The sequence below is a fragment of the Heterocephalus glaber genome, unplaced genomic scaffold, assembly GCF_053883595.1.
Source record: "Heterocephalus glaber isolate CG9 unplaced genomic scaffold, H.glaber_assembly_v1.0 deba00001608, whole genome shotgun sequence".
NCBI classification, from domain to species: domain Eukaryota; kingdom Metazoa; phylum Chordata; class Mammalia; order Rodentia; family Bathyergidae; genus Heterocephalus; species Heterocephalus glaber.
In genome coordinates, this window is record NW_028258379.1 from 34,994,303 (window position 1) to 35,012,983 (window position 18,681).

General features: G+C 51.1%; 1 long non-coding RNA gene across 1 annotated transcript; it reads left to right on the plus strand.

Moving 5' to 3' along the window:
- The first annotated feature begins 10,704 nt into the window (after nucleotides 1-10,704).
- Nucleotides 10,705-17,520, plus strand: LOC110346762 (uncharacterized). The gene is made up of 4 exons (XR_002390982.2): nucleotides 10,705-10,938; nucleotides 11,830-12,577; nucleotides 12,852-12,929; nucleotides 16,816-17,520. It is a non-coding gene; the product is annotated as an uncharacterized LOC110346762 (long non-coding RNA).
- The last annotated feature ends 1,161 nt before the right edge of the window (nucleotides 17,521-18,681 follow it).

Here is an 18,681-nt window from a genome sequence, read left to right on the forward strand (position 1 = left end):
GGAAAATGTCTGGGATGGACCAGAAGTGAGTCCCCCCAGACACCACGTCACCAAATCCCTTGGGGAGCAGGCATCTCGGTCCTGGACTTTGGCCTCCAGACGGTGAGAAGCCAAGACGGTTTCTACGGCTCTTTGTTAGAGCCACTTGCGTGAGCTGAGACAGTGTCCTGGTCCATCTCGCCAGCGTGGATAAATTATTATAAATATACTTACTGAGCAAAGCAAATTCAAGGAAGGTATAGTTAATATCACTGTATTTACACACTGTTGAGCACATACAGAACCACAGATATTGTTTACGGATACAGAACCATGTAGGACGATTACAAAAATGTATCTAAGAGTTCTCCACACTAGAAACTTCAGGACAGAGGGAGGGGTCAGGATGAAATTAGGCTCCTGGTGAGAACTTTTTCCTTCTTCTTCTCTCCTCCCCTCTCTTCTTTATTTCTTCTTGGATCTGAAGCAAATACAATCAGGCAAACATATCTTAAATCTGGAGGTTACATACATAGATGTCTGTTATATTATTTCCTGTAGGTTTGAAGAATTTTGCAGAAAGCCAAATATACTATGTTTCCCTTTTGAGTAAACATATGTTAGTGTGGATGCTGGCATCAGGGTAAAGCATTTTGGTTTCTTGGTGAGATACACATGGAACTGTGAGCACAGTGTACTTTTAGGGAGACTCGAGAAGTCAGGTTTGGGGGAGGGACAGAGAGAGTTTTGCATTTCACTTACTTCCTTTCTGGATTATTTGAATATTTTAAGATATGTGTACCGTATTTCCCACTCAGCCCTTTTCTTTCCCTATATCTATAGCTAATAGTGAATACCTGTATGTAAGGCATGGAGGAGGTGTAAGGGAGGAGGGGGCAGGGACACAAAAGAACTGAGATGCGTTGTGTACGTGTACCCACTCCCCACTATGAGTGTAAGCTTTATGTACTGCAAATATGAAAATAAAAATTTAAAAAGGGGAAAAAAATCTCTAATCAAAAACACGATGTTATTTAAATGTAAGAGCCATGGACTGTTGTTTTAGTAGAGATTTATAAATCACCTGACAATTTAGTATGCTGAGTTTCAGCAAAGATTGGACCTGACAATGGAGGAAGTTTTTGTTTGTGAGTGGCTTCTCTATGTTAAAGATCAGAAAAACACCCTGAGGTGATTAATGCTGGCCCTTATGTCGGAGGGGAAACCGAGGCTGGCGAGGTTGAGAGGCCAGAGCGTTGGACACGAAGGTCAGAGCTGCGTGTCTGACAGGAGCACACTGCGCCTGCGGAGAAATGGGCTGGCGGATGGGGTCGCTGGGGGCTCCTGTGTCTCTTGGGTGCAGGGCTGTCTTGGTGCCAACAGCACCCCGTTTTGAGTCGTGTGCTTGCCACCCCTTTAGCCCCTCGTGGAATAGCCACAGCTGTGTTCCTTTCACTTCAGAGAAGGGTTCCGGGAATGGATGGCTTCTGATCCTGCAGAGGAGGTGGCTCCCGCGCCTGGGGTTCTGCTCTCTTCATGAATACTCTCAGAAGGGTGCGCTCTCGGAGGCAGGAGGCCCCTGAACTACAGCCTCTGCACCTTCCAGACCAGGGAGTTGGGAGGTCCGTAAAATCTCCCACAACTCCTTACCTGACAATGCCAGAGGATAAGGTGACAAAGTCCAGAGGAGTCCTGACAACACTTGCTTCTGAGAGCTTCAAAAAGGAAAGTAAAGGACCAGGTACTTAACTGCAACATCTTTCATTTTAATAATAGCCTTTATGTACTACAGTAAGAAGCATCCAAGTCCATTAAGTATAATGGGCTGATCCTGGCAGGGATATGCAGTTCGATGAGTCATTCTTGGGCGGTAGCAGAGCGCTTTCGGGCTTTTAACCCTTTGTGGTAGCTCCTTGGCGGTGGCATTTACACAGGGGGCCGTTCCGCCCACCTGCTTTTGTTCGTCGGCCTGGGGTGGAACATGGGGCTTGGCAGGGAGAGGTCAGGGTCGTGGCTGGGAACCCTGGGAAGGAGAAGGTAGGGATGGGTGCAGGGGGCAGCTGCTGGGCGAGGGCAGAGAACTTGCTCTGTCAGAGCCACCCCACGCGCCCTGTGTGGCCAGGGACAGTTGAGATGCCCAGGAGCCGGCGGCCCAAGCCTGTAATCCCAGCCCTCTAGGAGACCGAGGCAGGAGGGTCGCAAGTTCAAGCCCAGCCTGGGCAACTTAGTGACTCATCGAGATCTTGTCTCAAAGGAAGAAATAAAAAGGGCTGGAGACATAGCTCAGTGTGAAGGCCGTGGGTTCACTGCTCAGTACCACACACACACACACACACACACACACACACGCACACATGCACAAAACCCTCCCGGCCCAGGATCCTTCCCAGTTCCCTCACTGCTCTCTGGCCGCCGTGGTGGCTACAGACCCAGGGCAGCCCCAGGAGACTGTGCTCTCTCTTCCCTCAGGCCAAGTCGTCAGGGTCTTGTGACGGCTGTCCTGACCCCCGAGGGGCTGTGGGCCATGGCTCCACCTGGGGGTTTAGGGCCCTGGGGGGATCCTGGGAGTCTGCTCCTAGCACCCAATAGCAAGATGGTCCAGGAGGAAAGAGGGAAGCTATGTCGGAGGGAGGCTGAGTAGGAGAAGATGCTGAGATCAGCCGGGGTAGCTGGTGAAGGGACAGGGTGGGTGGGGTGCAACTGGGCCAGCAATCCCCGAATGGAGCCTGGGGGTGGAGGGAGGGCTGATGACCAGCGGCTGGTCCCTCATGTTGGCTAAGCTCCACCAAAGCCAGTTTCAGGGGCTTGGTCCCTCGCCAGGGGTGCAGGACGACCATGACTCCCAAGTGGCTCCCCGGGTCTGGAGTGGTTTCTTCAGCAGAGTCACCCCCAGCTCATGGGTGGCTCCAAAGCACACACATCCCCTGGGGCAGGTGCTTGGGAGGTGTGTAGGGCCTTTGCTTAGTTCCTCACCCTATGCCACACGTGCTATCAGGCACCTGCCCAGGGCTGGGCGCCATCCATTCCCCCATCAGCCCTCAAGGTTCCCAACAGGATTGTGAGGTGCAGAGTGAGGCATGGCCACGGCATGATGTGGAGCTCCGCTGCCCAGCCAGGGAGGAAGGGAGCTGGGACTGAAGCCGCATGGCCTCCACATGAGCCACGGAGCTGCCCTGCCCTGCCCTGCCCTGCCCTGCCCTTCCTGCCTCCTTCCTCCCCTCCCCATGTCTCCTCCTTCCTACCCGGGCTGATGCCCTGAATCATACAGCTGCTTCTCCTCCTCCTGTTTAAGGGTTGATTGTTGTAAGATCGGAGAAAAAAAGAAAAACAGTGGTGGTCTTAAACATCAAAAAGACGATGACGACTCCTCCCCTTCCCTTGTAGAATTAAAAGCCAAATATAAATATATAAAATAAGGGTGAAGAGTATTAGGCAGTGCTGACTGATCCTTGGAGGTTTATTCTGATGATTTTGGGGTAGAAATCAAATATACAGTGCTTTCTAAACCAGTTCTCCTTATTATTTTTTTGAGGGGAACAAGGGATCCTGGTTAGTTGACACCAGTTGGTTGATACCGGTTAGTGATACTGGTTAGTTTATATTGGTTGGTGATACTTGTTGGTTAAGGGTACTGGCATGGGGTGAAGCCTCTTTCAATAAGGTGGGGAGGGGGAAAGGTGCTCCACCCAGGTCGATGCCATGTGGGTCAGAAATCTGGAGACCAATCCCCAGAAACAGAGAAAGGAATTTTCCTGGACTCAGAGTTCTTGGGAAGCGTTTGGGACCCATCCCTGATGTCTTGCACGCTGCTGTCTTCATCTAGGAACAAGAGGTTTAACACCACAGTGAGTAAGGGAGCTCCTCAGTAAAGCCAGTAGGAACGTCCCAACTTTCAATAACTCTGGACCACTTTCATCCCCTCCCAGATGGGAAACTGAGGCAAGATCCTTCTCCTCCCGCTGCACCTGTGTGCCCGGACAAGTGAGGGGAGTGTCAGGTCTCTGGGGAATGCCTGGGTTCTGAGAGGGCGTTCCTGGCACCCAGCACTTCCTAGGGAAGGGAACCCCCACAGAGGCCCTCTGCACCCCCACTGTGCACTGCAGGGAGTAGGGGCATGGGGCCAGGGCCATCTTCCCAGCCACAGCAAATCCCCTCCCTCCTGGTTTTGTGTGGCACTGTGGGCAGAGGCCAGTTGTCAGGCTGACATCTGGTTCTGTCTTGCACAGGGATGGAGCCAGACTCCCCTCTCTCCCTGCGTCTCCCCACCCTGGTCATGCTGGGGACACCCAGGGGTGGGGCTGCTCAGCACCGCAGGGCAGAGCCGCTTCCCCTGCGTACAGGGACTCCAGCTCCAAGGAGGGCTGGGGCTGGGTTCCCACTCCTCTGGGGTCCCTGGGAGATGCCCTCTTAGGAGGTGTGCAGAATGCACCTGCCCTTTTCTGGGGTAATGGCCAACAAGTCTGAGGTGCTCTGGCCCGAAAGGGTCCATTGGTGCTGAGTGTCACAGACCCTGGGTCACGCGGAGTGGTCCCTGAGGGGAGAACTAAATGAGGAGAGATTCAGATCCACAAGGCCGAGTCTCCTCCGGGTTAGGACAGCCCTGCATGCCTTCCCTCCTGCGTATGTGTGTTGGTGTGTGAGTGTGCATGTGCACATAGGACGGATGAACAGCTGAAGTATCTTCTTGCTCTTGTCCTTGAAGTACGTTTTTAAAACATTAGCAAACTTTATTTACTTGGTGGTGCAGTTTTTGGTTTCCCTACAGCTCCTCTGTCTCCACATGTGATTTTTCCTATGTCAGAGGAATATTTGACATGGGAACAAAGCCAAGTGTCCCTGTAGAAGAGAGATCTTTGGTGTGGGCCACTGAAGGAAACAGGCTTCTCTCCACTGTGAGATTTCACTGAGACCAAGTAAAAGCCCAGTGACCTGCAGTAAGCGGTATAGGGTGTAGATTCACTCATTTGCTGTCTCCGTTCATTTCACAAGTGCATACCAGCTTGGATTTTGTCCCTACCTGGGTATGAGCATGAGGCCAAGATGAACAGGTGAGCAGACCTGTCCTTGCCCTCACCTAGCTCACAGGTGAGCTGCGACTGCCTGTGCACAGGAAGTGCCCAACACAGCGTCCAGCCCAGCCTGGTGGCCCAGGAAAAGAGCCCATCCCCGACCAGGCAGTGAGTCAGGCGAGACGGGCTCAGGAGACATAAAGGAGGCAGGGTTTGTGGGACTTCCTGGTTGTCAGGATGTTTGGGACATGGCAGAGGGGACAGCCAAAGACAGGATCTTGGGCAACTGAGTGGATGGTAACTTCCAAGAGTGCAGAGGCTCCGGGGAGCAGGCTAGGGGGCATTCAGCTTCGGGGCTGGTGTCAGAGGCACTTGGTACCAGGGTTGGGAGGTCAGACGAGGGGTCTCAGTTCAGATTATGGGGTGGAAGGCATTACTGGAGAGTTGGCCAGGGGGACCCCAGTAAGACCCTGGGCAGTGTGCAGGCACTAGAGGGGCAGCAGAGAAGGGAGGGTGATTCTGAGGTACCCCAACAAGTAAGAGGCAGGAAGATGAAGGAAGTAAAGAGCCAGCCACCCGGCCTGCTGTGACATGGCAGAGTGACTGCGCAGGAGTCTGTGGGAGAGGGGGACAGGCTCTCCCAGGCGTGGGTAGTTCCTGAAAGGCTCAGGGGAACTGAGACAGCAGAGTGGGGACTCCAAGTCCCAAACCTAGCCAAGAAAGACCACAGTTCCTCAGCTCAGCCCTCAGAAGCAAGTCTGGCAAGACTCCAGGGACAGGCTCACAACGTGTTCTCAGGGGACCCACCTGCCAAAGGCCAGCCCAAGGCCGCTTCTTGTCCCTGGATGCAGAGAGGAGGACCACAGAAATAGGAAATGAATATTTAGTGGAATGACACCTCTAGGATCTACTTAACTCATAGGCTTATGTTTACTTTGAAAATAGTTTACTTTAAATCTAATTCGACCCTCACTACCCAGCAAGTTGAGAACAGTTCTAGACAAAATCAAGTGCAATCTTTTTGCACAGCACTGGAATCACCAAGTGTGTTTCTAGTTGTGCAGGGCCTGGCCTGTGGCTCTGATCAAGGCGGCTGTGTTTGCACATCTGAGCTTGAGCACTTTGGAACACTTCCATTTGTGGACAGGTTGAACGCCCAGTTTCTGGCCCATGCACTTTGTGGAAAGAGGTAGTTTCTCGCAGTTGCTGTATGGACAGTGCCTGTATGGTAAGCAGTTCCAGGCAGTGGGGTGCGTACAGCCACTGACAGGATGAGAAGCACCCCAAGAGTGACAGAACCGGGTAGGCTCAGCCTGCAGATCGTTTCCCTTTCTTGGGGAATTCTCCCGCACACCAAGAAACCACCTCTTCTGAAAATGGTCTCAAGGCTTCCCAGGTTCGTCTTCTTTTGCACCCTATTTGGAGCCCTCATGGCTCTCGTCCGGTTTTGTCCACTGCAGCAGCAATGGGAAGTCCTAGTCTTCCTTCTGGGGCTTCTTCCGCTCTTGGGTTCAGCCCTGCACGACGTCCCCGGGATGGCCCAGTCATCAGTCTGGACAAAGCCCTAAGACAAGGTTCCCAGGTGTGTCCCTAAGGCAGTGTTGGTCTTCCCCATGGACTCACCCAGCCTCGCCCAGCCCTGAATGCCCAAATGCTGAATTCACAGGGTAGAGGAGCACAGGGTGGCTTTCCACTTAAAGGATGCGTGGGATGAGCTCAGTGAGTGGAGATAACCAGGCTGAGGGCATGGAGATGGAAGCGCCACCGTCTCCTCATCATGCAGCTTTGCTTTTGAGCATGGGTGGGGCTTGCCACAAGGTCCCCAAGCCAGGCTGCTGCCCCCTGCCTCCCTCAGCAGAGGAGACTGGGTCTCGGGAACCCACTTGCTTCCAGTGTCACCCACTGCTCAGCAAACGGATGTGGGTTTTGCTGAGCACTTATTTTCTGCATCACAGGAGCTTCAGACCAGTGGGGATGGAAGAAAAGTCATGGGTTCTGCCAGCAGGAAGCCCTTAACAGGCTGTCAGGCAAGGCTGGGTTTGAGAGAGTTGGAGAGGGTTGGGTACAGGCTCCAGTGTCAGCTGGGGGACCACAGAGTAGAGAATGCAGCAGAGAGATCACATTTGTGCCTTTAAACCTATTTCCTAATAACAAAGAACATTTTAGGTCTCAATACGTACTTTCCAAAAAATCAAATGAATCCCAGGAAGCTCAGCGCAGCCAGGATGTCATTCTGATCACGTGCACCAGGACCTTCTGAACGTAGGAGTCCCTTATCCAAGTTGTCGACTTCCTTTGCCAAACCAAGTAGGACGCAGATCTCTGGGAGTTGTGTTGGAGGAGGTAGTATGTCCCTGAGAATACAGCTGGGCATGAAGGGCTCCCTTTTCAGCCATGGCTGGGGTTTCTCGGGTCTCTGTTTCCACTGTGGACTCTGACAATCCATCTTGCTTTTGGCCAGGTCCGTGATGGTGGTCAGGGACCAGGGACAACACAGCACTGAGGGGCACTGCCTGGGGGATGCCGTCTGCTCTTCTGTACACCGAAGTGGCCCTGGTTCCTCTCACTGTGCCCGGCCCAAGACAATGCACATGGACCCTAGCGGCTTGAAATCTATGTTGGCCTGTCACCTAACTAACAAGAGGAGGAATTTATGAACTGGCAAATCAAAAATTGCCATTGCTTAAAATAACCACATGCCACTTGACACACCTCAAGTTATTGCTCGCATGGTGACAGTATCCGCCAGCCGGGGTCAGATGTGTGTGGGGGGTGAGACTGGCTCCCATTTTTTGTTTTTCTTTTCATTTACATCGGACACCTCTTTTCTTTAATTTTCAGGCTAGCTATTGTCCTTAGCTCTCTCAGTAACTGCAGAGCATGGATGTTTTCCCGTTACCTGGGAAGGGAAGGTTCATGGACAGGGAGAAAGGGGTTGGCCACCGTCTGGAGGATGCCCGAGGGGCCAGCTCTGTGGGTGACCACAGCTGCCCTTGGTGTGAGGCTTGTGGTAGACTTCAGTGACAGCCTATTGAATGAATGAATGGAAATCAAGGGCAAACGAATCAAAATCCTACACCCTCTATCACCTAGTTTCAGGTTTTCGTGTTGCCTCCTCATGCCATGTTGAACTTTGTATCCTGTTTTCCTTGTTACAGGACAGATGCTCATCTGCTGGTTATGTCCCACCAAACCCACTCCTCCTTGAAAGTCTTGGAGGAAAATGCATGTAATATCCCCCACCTAATAAACAACCTAGCTCAGCAATAAAGCGCCTTGTAGAGCGTTTGATGTCTCTCCTGGAGATCACAGGGGTAACTGCTGCCTTGAGGGAGAGGATCAGACTGCAGACCACTAGCTTGGCAAAAGATCCAAATCTGAAATGCGAAGTACAGTCTCTAGACTGCATGTGCATTGTGTTTGCACCTTTATACAAGTGAAAACCCCAAAGTCAAACCATGGTAAATTGGGCATTAGCTGTAGATTATGTGAAGCTTTATTCCCAACCTTACACTAGAACTCTTTACATGGACTTTGATAGTATGATTATTTCTTTTAATGATAGTAGAATATTCTGTGAGAAGGAAGAGGCATCATTTGGGCAAAACTTTCTGCATTTGGCAGGATTTGGAATCTTCTCGGGTTTTAGTGATACCAAATTATAAAATGAACAACTTAGTGCACATAACTTTATTTCAGTAGAACTTTTCATGTTAACAAAGTTTTTAGTTTCCCAGGGGTAGCATTATGCTTTCATTCTAATTGCCAAATTCTCTTTTGAATTTCTGACCTTGACATTAATGCTGACTTTGACATTAGCCATCTTCTCCTTCGGCCACCAACACTGAGAACCTTCAGATGCTCAATAATGGGATGGTGGGAATGGCTGCACAACTCTGAAAATATATTTGAAAAAGGTTGAACTGTCTACTTAAAATGGGGGCATGTTATGGTGTGTCGATCATACTTCAATAAAGTTAACTAAAAGATGGTTATAGGGGAAAAAAGGCTGTCTCTCTTAAGTGTCTGCATCTGTGAGAGTGTCTTAGAATTATTTAAGTCTCTACCATCCAATTGATTCGGTTCAAATGTCCCTGCTGGGGACAGAAGGGGACAGGGGACAGCTGGGTCCCAAGGATAACAGAGCCACATCTTCAGGGCCTGAGACAGATTCCACTGGTGTGGACTGAGCATTTACTATGTGGCAGGAGGAGTTGCAAACCCTTGAGATATACAAGGGAACAAAACAGACCTGGGTCTCTGCCCTTGAGGTGTTCATGATCTAGCCAGAAAATAATCCACATCCTCCACAATCTCCATTCTTTCCAGGTAGGTGCCAAGTCCCTTAAACATGGGGCCAGGATCCATGTTTATCCTCTTTCTGGCTCCCATGGGTGCACCTATGAAGAGCTGCTTTCCAGGTATCTGCTGATGCCTAACAAAATGCCCACAGATGTAGTTCGTATAAAATCAGTGAGTCAACAGTGGCTGTTTTGTCTCTTGATCCTGTGGGTTAGGATGTGGCCAGGCTCCCTGGGCAAGCGTCCCCTTCCCCTGTGTTCGGGGCTCGGCTGGTGGAGGGGCTGTCTGGAGGGTTCATGGTGCCTGGCACTCTGATGGGGACAACGGGGAGGCTGGCTGTGCTGGATCCCTGCCCTCCCAGTTAGACCAGTGATCTGGCTGCACTGGGCCCCACGATGGGAGAAGAAGTGGAAGCCATTAGTCTCCGAAGGCTTGGAGACTCATCATCGCTTCATCATCACTTCTGCTATATTCGGCTGTCCAAGCAGGCAAGAGCCTCTCTGACCCAAGGGGCGGGCACAGGCCCTACCAGCAGTAGCAAAGAACCTGTCGCCATCTTTAACCCGTCATGGCTGGGTTCGCTCATTTAGTTTACTTGGCCGCTGTTCGGTTTGAGGAAGGATGATCAGGAACTCGGTTTGGGGGCTTCTCTCTCTGTCCATAAAGACCCTTCAAGTCCCTAAAACCTCCACTGAAGCCTCAGTTCAGAAGCACATGAGTAAGAAGAACATCCTTGAAGCTTTCCTGTTCTCCCTTCCCCTTGAGAGTAATCATGTGTTTACAATCTAATATAAACAGCCTGATGCTAAGCATGCCATTCTGACACTTGCATTTTCCCACTGAATAATGTACCATGGCCCACAATGACCTTTTAAACAGCTATTATTTGAGAAGAATTAAAAACGAAACACAACACTTGAGTAAGTCCCGCAAGCTGTGACTGGTGGAAATCATGTCTTTTGTTTCAATGTTTATTAATTTTAATGGGCAAATAAAAGTGTATCAGTGCTACACAACTTGATATTTTAACACACGCGTACACTGTGGAATAGCTAAATGGAGATATTTAACACATGCATTACTTCACATACTTATTTTCTTTGAGCTAAGGATGCCTAAATCTACTCTTAGCAGTCTTCAAGAACATGATACCTTGTTATTAACTACAGTCATGTGCATATCTTGACTTGTGAAATGTTTGTATGAGACTAGCCACATGGCTGTGCAGCCCCGAAACTTCTAATGACTCAGCCCAAGACTTGTGCTTTTCATTAAATTTGGAATGCACATCCTATTATAAAAACTCACCCAGTACTTCAGCTGGGACTCATCCAACCTATGCTCAGATCCTGGCCAAATTGATGAGCTTTGTGACCTTGGCTGTATTTGTTTATCTCTTTTGCTCCTCAGTTTTCTCACCTGCAATATGGGGCTAAGACCCCTTCCCCTGCTGCCTCTGTATGCTCTGAGGGAGAATCACATAAGACCAGCGGAGGTGACTTGGGCTGTAGGCTGCAAAATGATGCTAGTCGCAGACTTTCCCACTCCTACAGCACCATAGGACCCGGGGATGGACTGTGGGGTCGGAGGAAGGACATGCTAAAGGGACTTCCGGTGTGAGCAAACGAGCGTTCAGAAAGTCCTAAGGGTGAGTGTGTCCAGAGATGTTTAATTGAATGGAAAGAAAGCACATGTGATCCCACCCATTTCTTTACCCCTTCCAAGGCTGACACCCTAATCCCCTCCTAGCAGTGCCAGGGGGGTAATTTCCTGTCCAGAGTCATGCCCCTTACTGCTAATCCGAAGAGCAAACTTCACCCCAAGAGGCATCCTCTCTGCTCTCCCGATGGGGACAGGGAGGCTCGGAAGGGTGTGAGTGGTCACCTAGGCCTCTGGCTCCCCAGCCCTGAGCTCCTCCTTGGCTCCTGCCGTAGCAGAGAGCTCTCATCATCTGTCCCCAGCACTGTTGTGCACACCAGCGGCCTGGCTCAGGGCTGCTGGGTGACGCTTCCTAAGCCTCAGTGTGGGTTGTGGTTGGAGGAGGGGACCTCAGGATGATGCATGTGGAGGGGACAGTTAAATGCTCTGCATGTGTGGCCCCAAGGCATGCGATAGGCCAGACAGCCCTGCAGAGAGAAGGAGCCAAGCAATGGCTCAAATATCCGGAGCTGAGAGCATGAGTGACCGGCCAGGGACAGCCAGGCCAGGCCTCCTCAATCCCTTTTCCACATTGTGCAGCAAAAAATAACCTCAAAAAACATTCAGGACCAGGCGTGGTGGCCCACTCCTGTACTCCCAGCTTCTTGGGAGGCTGAGGCAGGAGGATCACATGTTTAAGCCTAGCCTAGCCTGGGGGACTGAATGAGACCCTGTCTCAAAATGTGAAAGAAAAAAAAAAAAAGAAAGGGCTGGGGATGCAGCTCAGTGGGAGAGCACTCAACCCTCAGTACTGGGAAAAAATCCAAGTAATAATAGCAGCAGCCAAACGCTCATGAACTGCGCCTGGGATAAGGTAGTCTCTGTTCTGTTTTTCACACAGGTGAACACAATGAGGTTGGCCGAAATGATCACCAGCATTTTGCTGGTGGAGAAACTGAGGCACGGAGGAGTTAAAGATCCGACAGCCCGGCCATGTGGCAGGAAGGCTGCCCCGGGTCCTGCAGAGAGTCTGGCTGTAAGAATGGTGGCTGTGGGAAGCTACCCAGTCGCCCAGCTCTGGGCAGATGCTCAGAAACGTGTGTGGAGGTACAACACTGTGTAGTGCGCTGTCTCACTGGCGCTCAAGGAAGCCCTGCAGACTCCACTGTCCTGGTCTTTCAGCACACATCTGCCAGAGTTTTACAACCTGCCTTCGTTGCTGATTGTTGGGGCTGCAGCCACCACCAAATCAGCCCTATCCCTGCCCTTGGCTTCTGTCCTGGTGCGGTAAAGGGAGGAAGACAGATAGGTCACTTGATGGCAGTGCTTGGCGGGTGCTATGAGCAAAGGTGAGGAGATGAAGAGCACTCAAAGAAAGGAGTGCGATTTCAGACAGGTGTTCTGGAAGGCACCTTGGAGGAGAAGCATTGGAGTGGGAACCTGAGAAGCAAAGCAAGCCAGTATCTGAAGGAAGAAAGAGCTTTATTGACAGGAGGGACAGGACATGCAAAGGTCCTGAGGCAGGAGCACACTCAGAATCCAACACCCTCAGTGACTTGTGTGGATGGCTGCGTAACATCTCCCAGATATCTCCCCTGAATCCTTGGGACGTGTGCATATTACCTGCTACAGCAAGAGTGGCAGCGCAGGTGGGAATCAGTGGGGGGTCCTGAGATGGGGAGGTGATCCTGGGTCATCCAGGCTGGGGTCTGATATCAGCCCATTCGTGAGCTGGCCCAGGAGCTATGCAAACTCTCTTAGTTTCAGCCCCGTTGAAAACAGGACCTCGAACCAAATGTTTGCAAAGTGGGAACAGGGTATGGGGCAGGAAACAAAGACGGTGCTTGCAGTCTTTTCATTTTGAGGTAAATAGTTGCTTTTTCAGTCTCTAAAAAAGGTGATTGTCAGCTGTGTCCCCCACAGAGCCCAGGACACAAAACAAGGAAGACTTGGAAGACCACACGGAAGTGCGCTTTCCTCTGGCCGCCTTGGCGGCAGCGGGTGAGTTGACTGCTCACACTGGGTGGGGCCGCTTCTTCCAGAAGTTTCCCTGCCTCTCCTGGGCCCAACTGTGGGAGGAAACTATGAGACCCAGACACCCAGAGTCGGGCAAGGGCACACTCTCTGATGGCAGCTCTGTGGGTGTTTGATGAGTGAGTGTATGAAACCCCCCACCATGCATCTGCCCCTTTATCCTGCAAGGATCTCCAGGGCCTCTGCTGTGTCCTGGGCTCTTGTAGCATTTGGGACAGCAGAGACGCCCGACACCCTGCCTTCCGGCTGAGGAGTCCGCCGTGGTGTCCAGGCGATGCTTGAGCCTGGGACAAACTCTTGCACACTTTATCGAAGATGCACGCTATTCCTACACACCTGAGCACCAGTGGTGTCCTGGGGGCCAGGGGCTGCTAACAGTGCCACACACTCAGGGGCTTGCACAACGGTGCGAGTGACAGGGACAAACAGAGGCTGTGGGGGAGTGTGCTCTGGCTCTTGGGACAGGATCACACTTCCTGTTGATGTCACATGTGGCCTTGTGGCCTGCAGTGGCCAGAGAGGGTGACATGGGAGTACCTGGGGCTCTTTCCTCTGTCCCCACCTGTCCCCGATGATGCTGTGGCTTCAGCTGAGACCCTGGAGCGACTCTGTGGTTACGAGTCACTGAGATTTGGGGCTGTTTGTTACTGCACAGAACTTCGTTGATGCTGTCTGATACACACATGTTCACCAAATGGGGCCGGGGTCTCCCCTTTTCTGTGCTTTCAGTTACCACCATCAGCATGGCCTGAAAATATAGTACTGGGGATCAAATCCAAGGCCTCCACAGTGAGCGACAGCCCCAGCTCTTTTTTATTTTATTTTCATTTTGAGACAGGGTCTTGCTAAGTCACTAAATTGCCCAGACTGGGCTCAAACCTGTTATTCTCCTGCTTCAGCCTTCCGGAGTGTTAGAATTACAGGCATGCACCACTGTGCCTGGCTTGAAAATGGAAAATTCCAGAAATAAATAATGCATAAGTTTTAAATAACTTCTATTACAGTATATTACTTAATTGTTCTATTATTAATTATTGCTGTTAATTTCTTATTATGCCTAATTTATAGATTTCACTACCACAGGTATGTATATATAGGAAAAGACATGATACATGGGATCCAGTACTATTGGTAATTTCAGGGATACAATGGGGGTCTCAGATAAGAGGGGACCGCCACACATCTGCCAGGCCTAGAGGGGTGAACCATGGTGTATCAGTGGGCCAGATCATTTCATGTGAGTAGAGACCTCCTATGCCTCCTTAGACAGAAGATTTATTTCTCTTTCCCAGGCTGGACAAAATCAGTTCAGGACTGGCATGTGGCTACGTATGCCCATTGCTCTCCTCTCTTGTGGCCCAATTCCATGTCCTTATGGTGGTCAGTAGGAAAGGGAGACAAACTCTCTTTCTAAAGGCAGAAACTGTAGGCCACACAGGGTGCTTCTGCTCCTTGGTCATATGACTGTGCCAGGCTGCAAGGGATGCTGGGAAATGTAGTTTTTATTGTGAGAGCCACACACCCACTGAGAAGGAGGGAGAATGAGAATGAGTGTTCCATAGCACACTCAAGGATTGGGAGTAGCTGGGCCCCCGTTATTTTATAAGATCTGTAGTGTGGTTAGAGAATACTACAGATTAAATCCCAGTGTATTCCTAAGAATGGGCAAATATTTTTTAATCGACAAATATGTGGCCGGTATTTCTGTGTGTGCCAGAGACCGAGGCTGCACTAGCCAAAAACTATTCGCTTTTCCAAGTTGAGGTGGATTTTGTCTCTTTCCTACCATTCCGGTCAGATCTCAGGCTTCTGTATGTGTGGCCCGTCTCCTCCTCCTCAACTCCAGGTCCTGCAGCAGAGTGGTCTGTTGGCCAAGTGCCAACGTCATTTTTCCAGCTGGACGAAGGGACCCCCTCACTCCCAAGTTCTCGATGTGTCCCCTTTGCCCCTTTGGACCCTCTGTCCACCCTTCTCCCGGCTCCCTGCCCAGGAACTGTGCCGCATGAACCTTGCCACAAACTTCCTCAAGGGGCTTCCTCCCCTTCCCCCCTGGCTCTGGTTGAGCTTGGTCAGCGGAAGCCCTGGGGGAAAAGGAGGGAGGGAGGCGAGGGGCTGTGTCTGTGTTCCTCTGGGGTGCGGAGGGCTTGCCAGCCCCTTCGAAGCCTCAGCTCGGGAAAGGTGTCCTCTCTAGCCGTGCTCTCTGCCTCCCTGTCCTCCCGGAACTTGTCCCAGCCCTGGACTCCGCATTGCCCCTTATGGCGTCTCTGCATCCTGCCCACACTCTTCTAAAGTCTCTTGGTGATGTTGCTCAATTTAAGTGTCTATGGGTTTTCTACCGAGACTCAAACTGAGACCAACCCCTTCCCAAAGCTCCCCGTGCCTGGGGACAGAGTGGGAGGTCTTTTCCAAAGCATCCAGGGTAGGGGATTTGATCCCTGGCTGTGGCTCCAGCTCTGAGCTCATTCATTTGTTCTTTCATTCACCGACCTAGCAGATACTGTGAATCCCAACTAGATGCCAGGTCTGTTCTAGGCACTGACGACCTGGCAGTGACCAAGCCACGCAAGACCCCAGGCTCCTGGTCCCACCTCTCAGCCCCTCGCATCTCTATGGGGCAGTGATGCTGCCCCTCCTCTCCCTCCTGCCCTCCTCTCTGCCCTCTGGCCCTGGCTGGACATAGCTCTCTCCCTCTGACCCTCACCCCAGGGTCTGTCCACTCCTGGTACAGATGCCCACTGAGCCCTGTGACCCTTCTGTGTGCTGAGCCATTCAGGGTCCTGTTTGGTCCCCAAGCTGTGAGCTCTTTATGGGTGAAAGGGACGTCTGGGCTGTCCCCAACCCTCCCCACGCCCCTGTGCCTGCAGCCCCTGGTGTCCAACAGATGCTCCATGCAGTCCAGTGGAGCCCATGGCAGAACATTAATGGTGAAGGACTGGAATTCTTGGTGGCATCTGCTGGCCTGGCAGCAGCCAGTGTGAAAGGCACAAGGTGTGCACACCGTGTCCAGGACAGAACAGAGCAGTAGGAAGGTGAATGGCTTCCTGTGTCTCCACCTGGCAGAGGCAGGTCTGAAGTGTGACTTGAGACCCCCTCCCTGAATACCCAGTTCCCCGGCCGAGGCCTCCTGATTTGATTGGGGTGCAGTACTCACTTGGATGGGTTCATAACGCAAGGGAATCAGAGCATGCACATTTGTTTTAAAAAGATTTCAGCTGGATGTGGTGGAGCACACCTGTCATCCTAGCACTCTGGGAGGCTGAGGCAGGAAGATCGAAAGTTTAAATCCAGCCTGGGCAACTTGGCAACTTAGGAGACCCTGTCTCAAAATAAAAACAATTAATAATGGGCCAGTGATGTAGCTCAGTGCAATGGCCCTGGGTTCAATCCCCAGTACTACGGGGGGGGGGGGGGGGGGAAGTTTCAAAAGTAGCACACATGGAGTGGCTTCCAGGATGAAAATTTGTGGCCTCGCAGGGTGGACTCCCTCTGAGGACACTGGGCAGGGTTCAGCTCCCAGCTTCCTGTAGCTCCTGGCTCCTGGCAGGGAGCGCCATTCTGCCTGCTGCCTACTCTGTGTGCTTGTGCGTGTGTGTGTGCACGCGCGTGCGTGTGTGTCCAAATTTCCCCTTTTGTGAGGACACCAGTCCCATTGGATTAAGATCCACCACAACAACCCTCATCCTAACCACCCAGTAGAGTCCATCTCTGAAAAAGGTCACATTCTGAGTTACTGGGGTTCAACATATGAACTAGGGGCGGGGACAAAATCAAGTCCTTTACAGGCAGCGGGCAGGAAGCACACTAGCAGGACACTCCTTCAGCCCTGTGACTTTGTGTCCTGTTCCCCTGCCAGCCTTAAACTGTTGCCACCAATACTTGGGGAACTAGGATTCTGGAGTCCCAACCCAGGACGATACAACCCCACACGCCCCTGTGTGAGGAGAAAGGGAAAGCAAGCACGAAGGTAAGCCTCCAGTCACGAAGGAAAGAGAGACCCTTTAAAACATGAAGCCCCAACGGCCACCTTTTGATTCTTGTGTGGATTTGCTCTGGTTCACAGTGGGCTCTGCACAGGGCCGCGTGGACAGTGACAGTCCCACGGAGGGGACCTCGCTCCCAATCCGAATCCGTACAACCTTGAGTTCGGAAGGCGGCTCCTGGGAGTGCGGTGGGGGAAGGCGGGGGGACTGTGTTCCGACCAGGGATGGGGCTGCCTGTCCTTCTCCACGGACACGCACGAGCTGGACTCCGACAGAATATCAAAGTGGAAATTAATGCCCACGCTTGTATATTGCCTAGACGTTACTTTCACGAGGCAAACAACAGGAGCAGAGCGAAGCGGTACATATGTTAAATTCACATCAGTAATAAAGATTAAGTAGAAGTTAATAGCATCCCAGTCATGCTTGTGGAGGTAATCTCCTTTCTGAAAATTCAAAATTAGATTTGGAGGATCGAAGCAAACAGGGGGTGAGACTTTGGCGTAATATTTTAATCAAATTGTCATGAATGAGTGGATACAATTAAGAATTCTGTCAGTCAAAGTGCCGAGGCCCTTTTGTTAGTCAGCGGTGGGAGGGGTGTGCTGGGCCATCCTGGGGACAGATTAAACTTGACCTTTGCCGGGGATCTTCATTTCTGACCCTCTGGCTGGGCTTTGCTTGTCAGATGGCTTTCTTTTTTTTTTTAAAAGATATGTGCGTGTGTGTGCATGTGTGTTTCTGTGCACATGCGTGTGTATGTGTGTGTAGATGCATTTGCACACACAGTTGTGATTGCGCATGCGGACACGAATGTGTGTATTCTTTGCCTGCCTGCACACGTGCATGGAAATCTATGCACATACACATGTGTGTATGTGAGCACGGGGCAGGCAGCGAGAAAGCAGAAATTGGGGTAAACAAAGGATTTGTGCTATGGTACTCTGGGAGAAGTCTGGCTGAAGATGATCTGTTCAGCCTCACGCCTTCCCTCTTCTCTGCAACCAGCCAGGCATTTGGAGGGGGAACATCTGTGTGCGGAGTGTGCCTACACAAATACACCTGGACAGCTTGCAGGACTGTCCACATGCATGTAATGACATCCCGGTTAATGTCATTAATGACATCAGTGAGAGTGAATGCCTGCTTGTGTTTGATGACTTTGACTTTATTGTCACTCAGCTATCAGAGTAACGCCTGAATCGAGTGGCACACCCCACTGCCTCTTCTTTTCTGGTTTCAAGCCCTGCTGTTTTGTAGCCTCGTGTCTGATGGTTGAAACTCCTTGTGTCACCTTTCCCTCGGTTGCAAAACATTGATTTATTTTTAATTTTGATCCATGGTGGTGGGGTGGCAGAGAAAGACATAGGCCAAAATATCTTTCTTTTTTTCCAACAGTAGCCACTGCCTACCATGTAGATGTATCTTATTTATCAGCGATTATAAATCAATAAAGGAGGAGGCACCGTAGCCAAGCTTCCTGAGCCTCTGGATTGCTGGACCTCCGCATGCATGAGTACCATATGTCTGGTGCAGAATTTATTATTTTAAGCAGATTCAAGTAGATTTGAGCTTCTTTTTTAAAAAATTTATTTTCTCCAAGGCAGTGGCTGCCTGGACCGCTCCATCTCCTCTCTTGAAACCCTGTGTTTGAGAAACAGACAACCGCTTTGCACACAGGCTGACAATGTGTCATCGGCGCCCCTGCGGTTCACTTTACCTTTTGTTGTGCAAGAGAA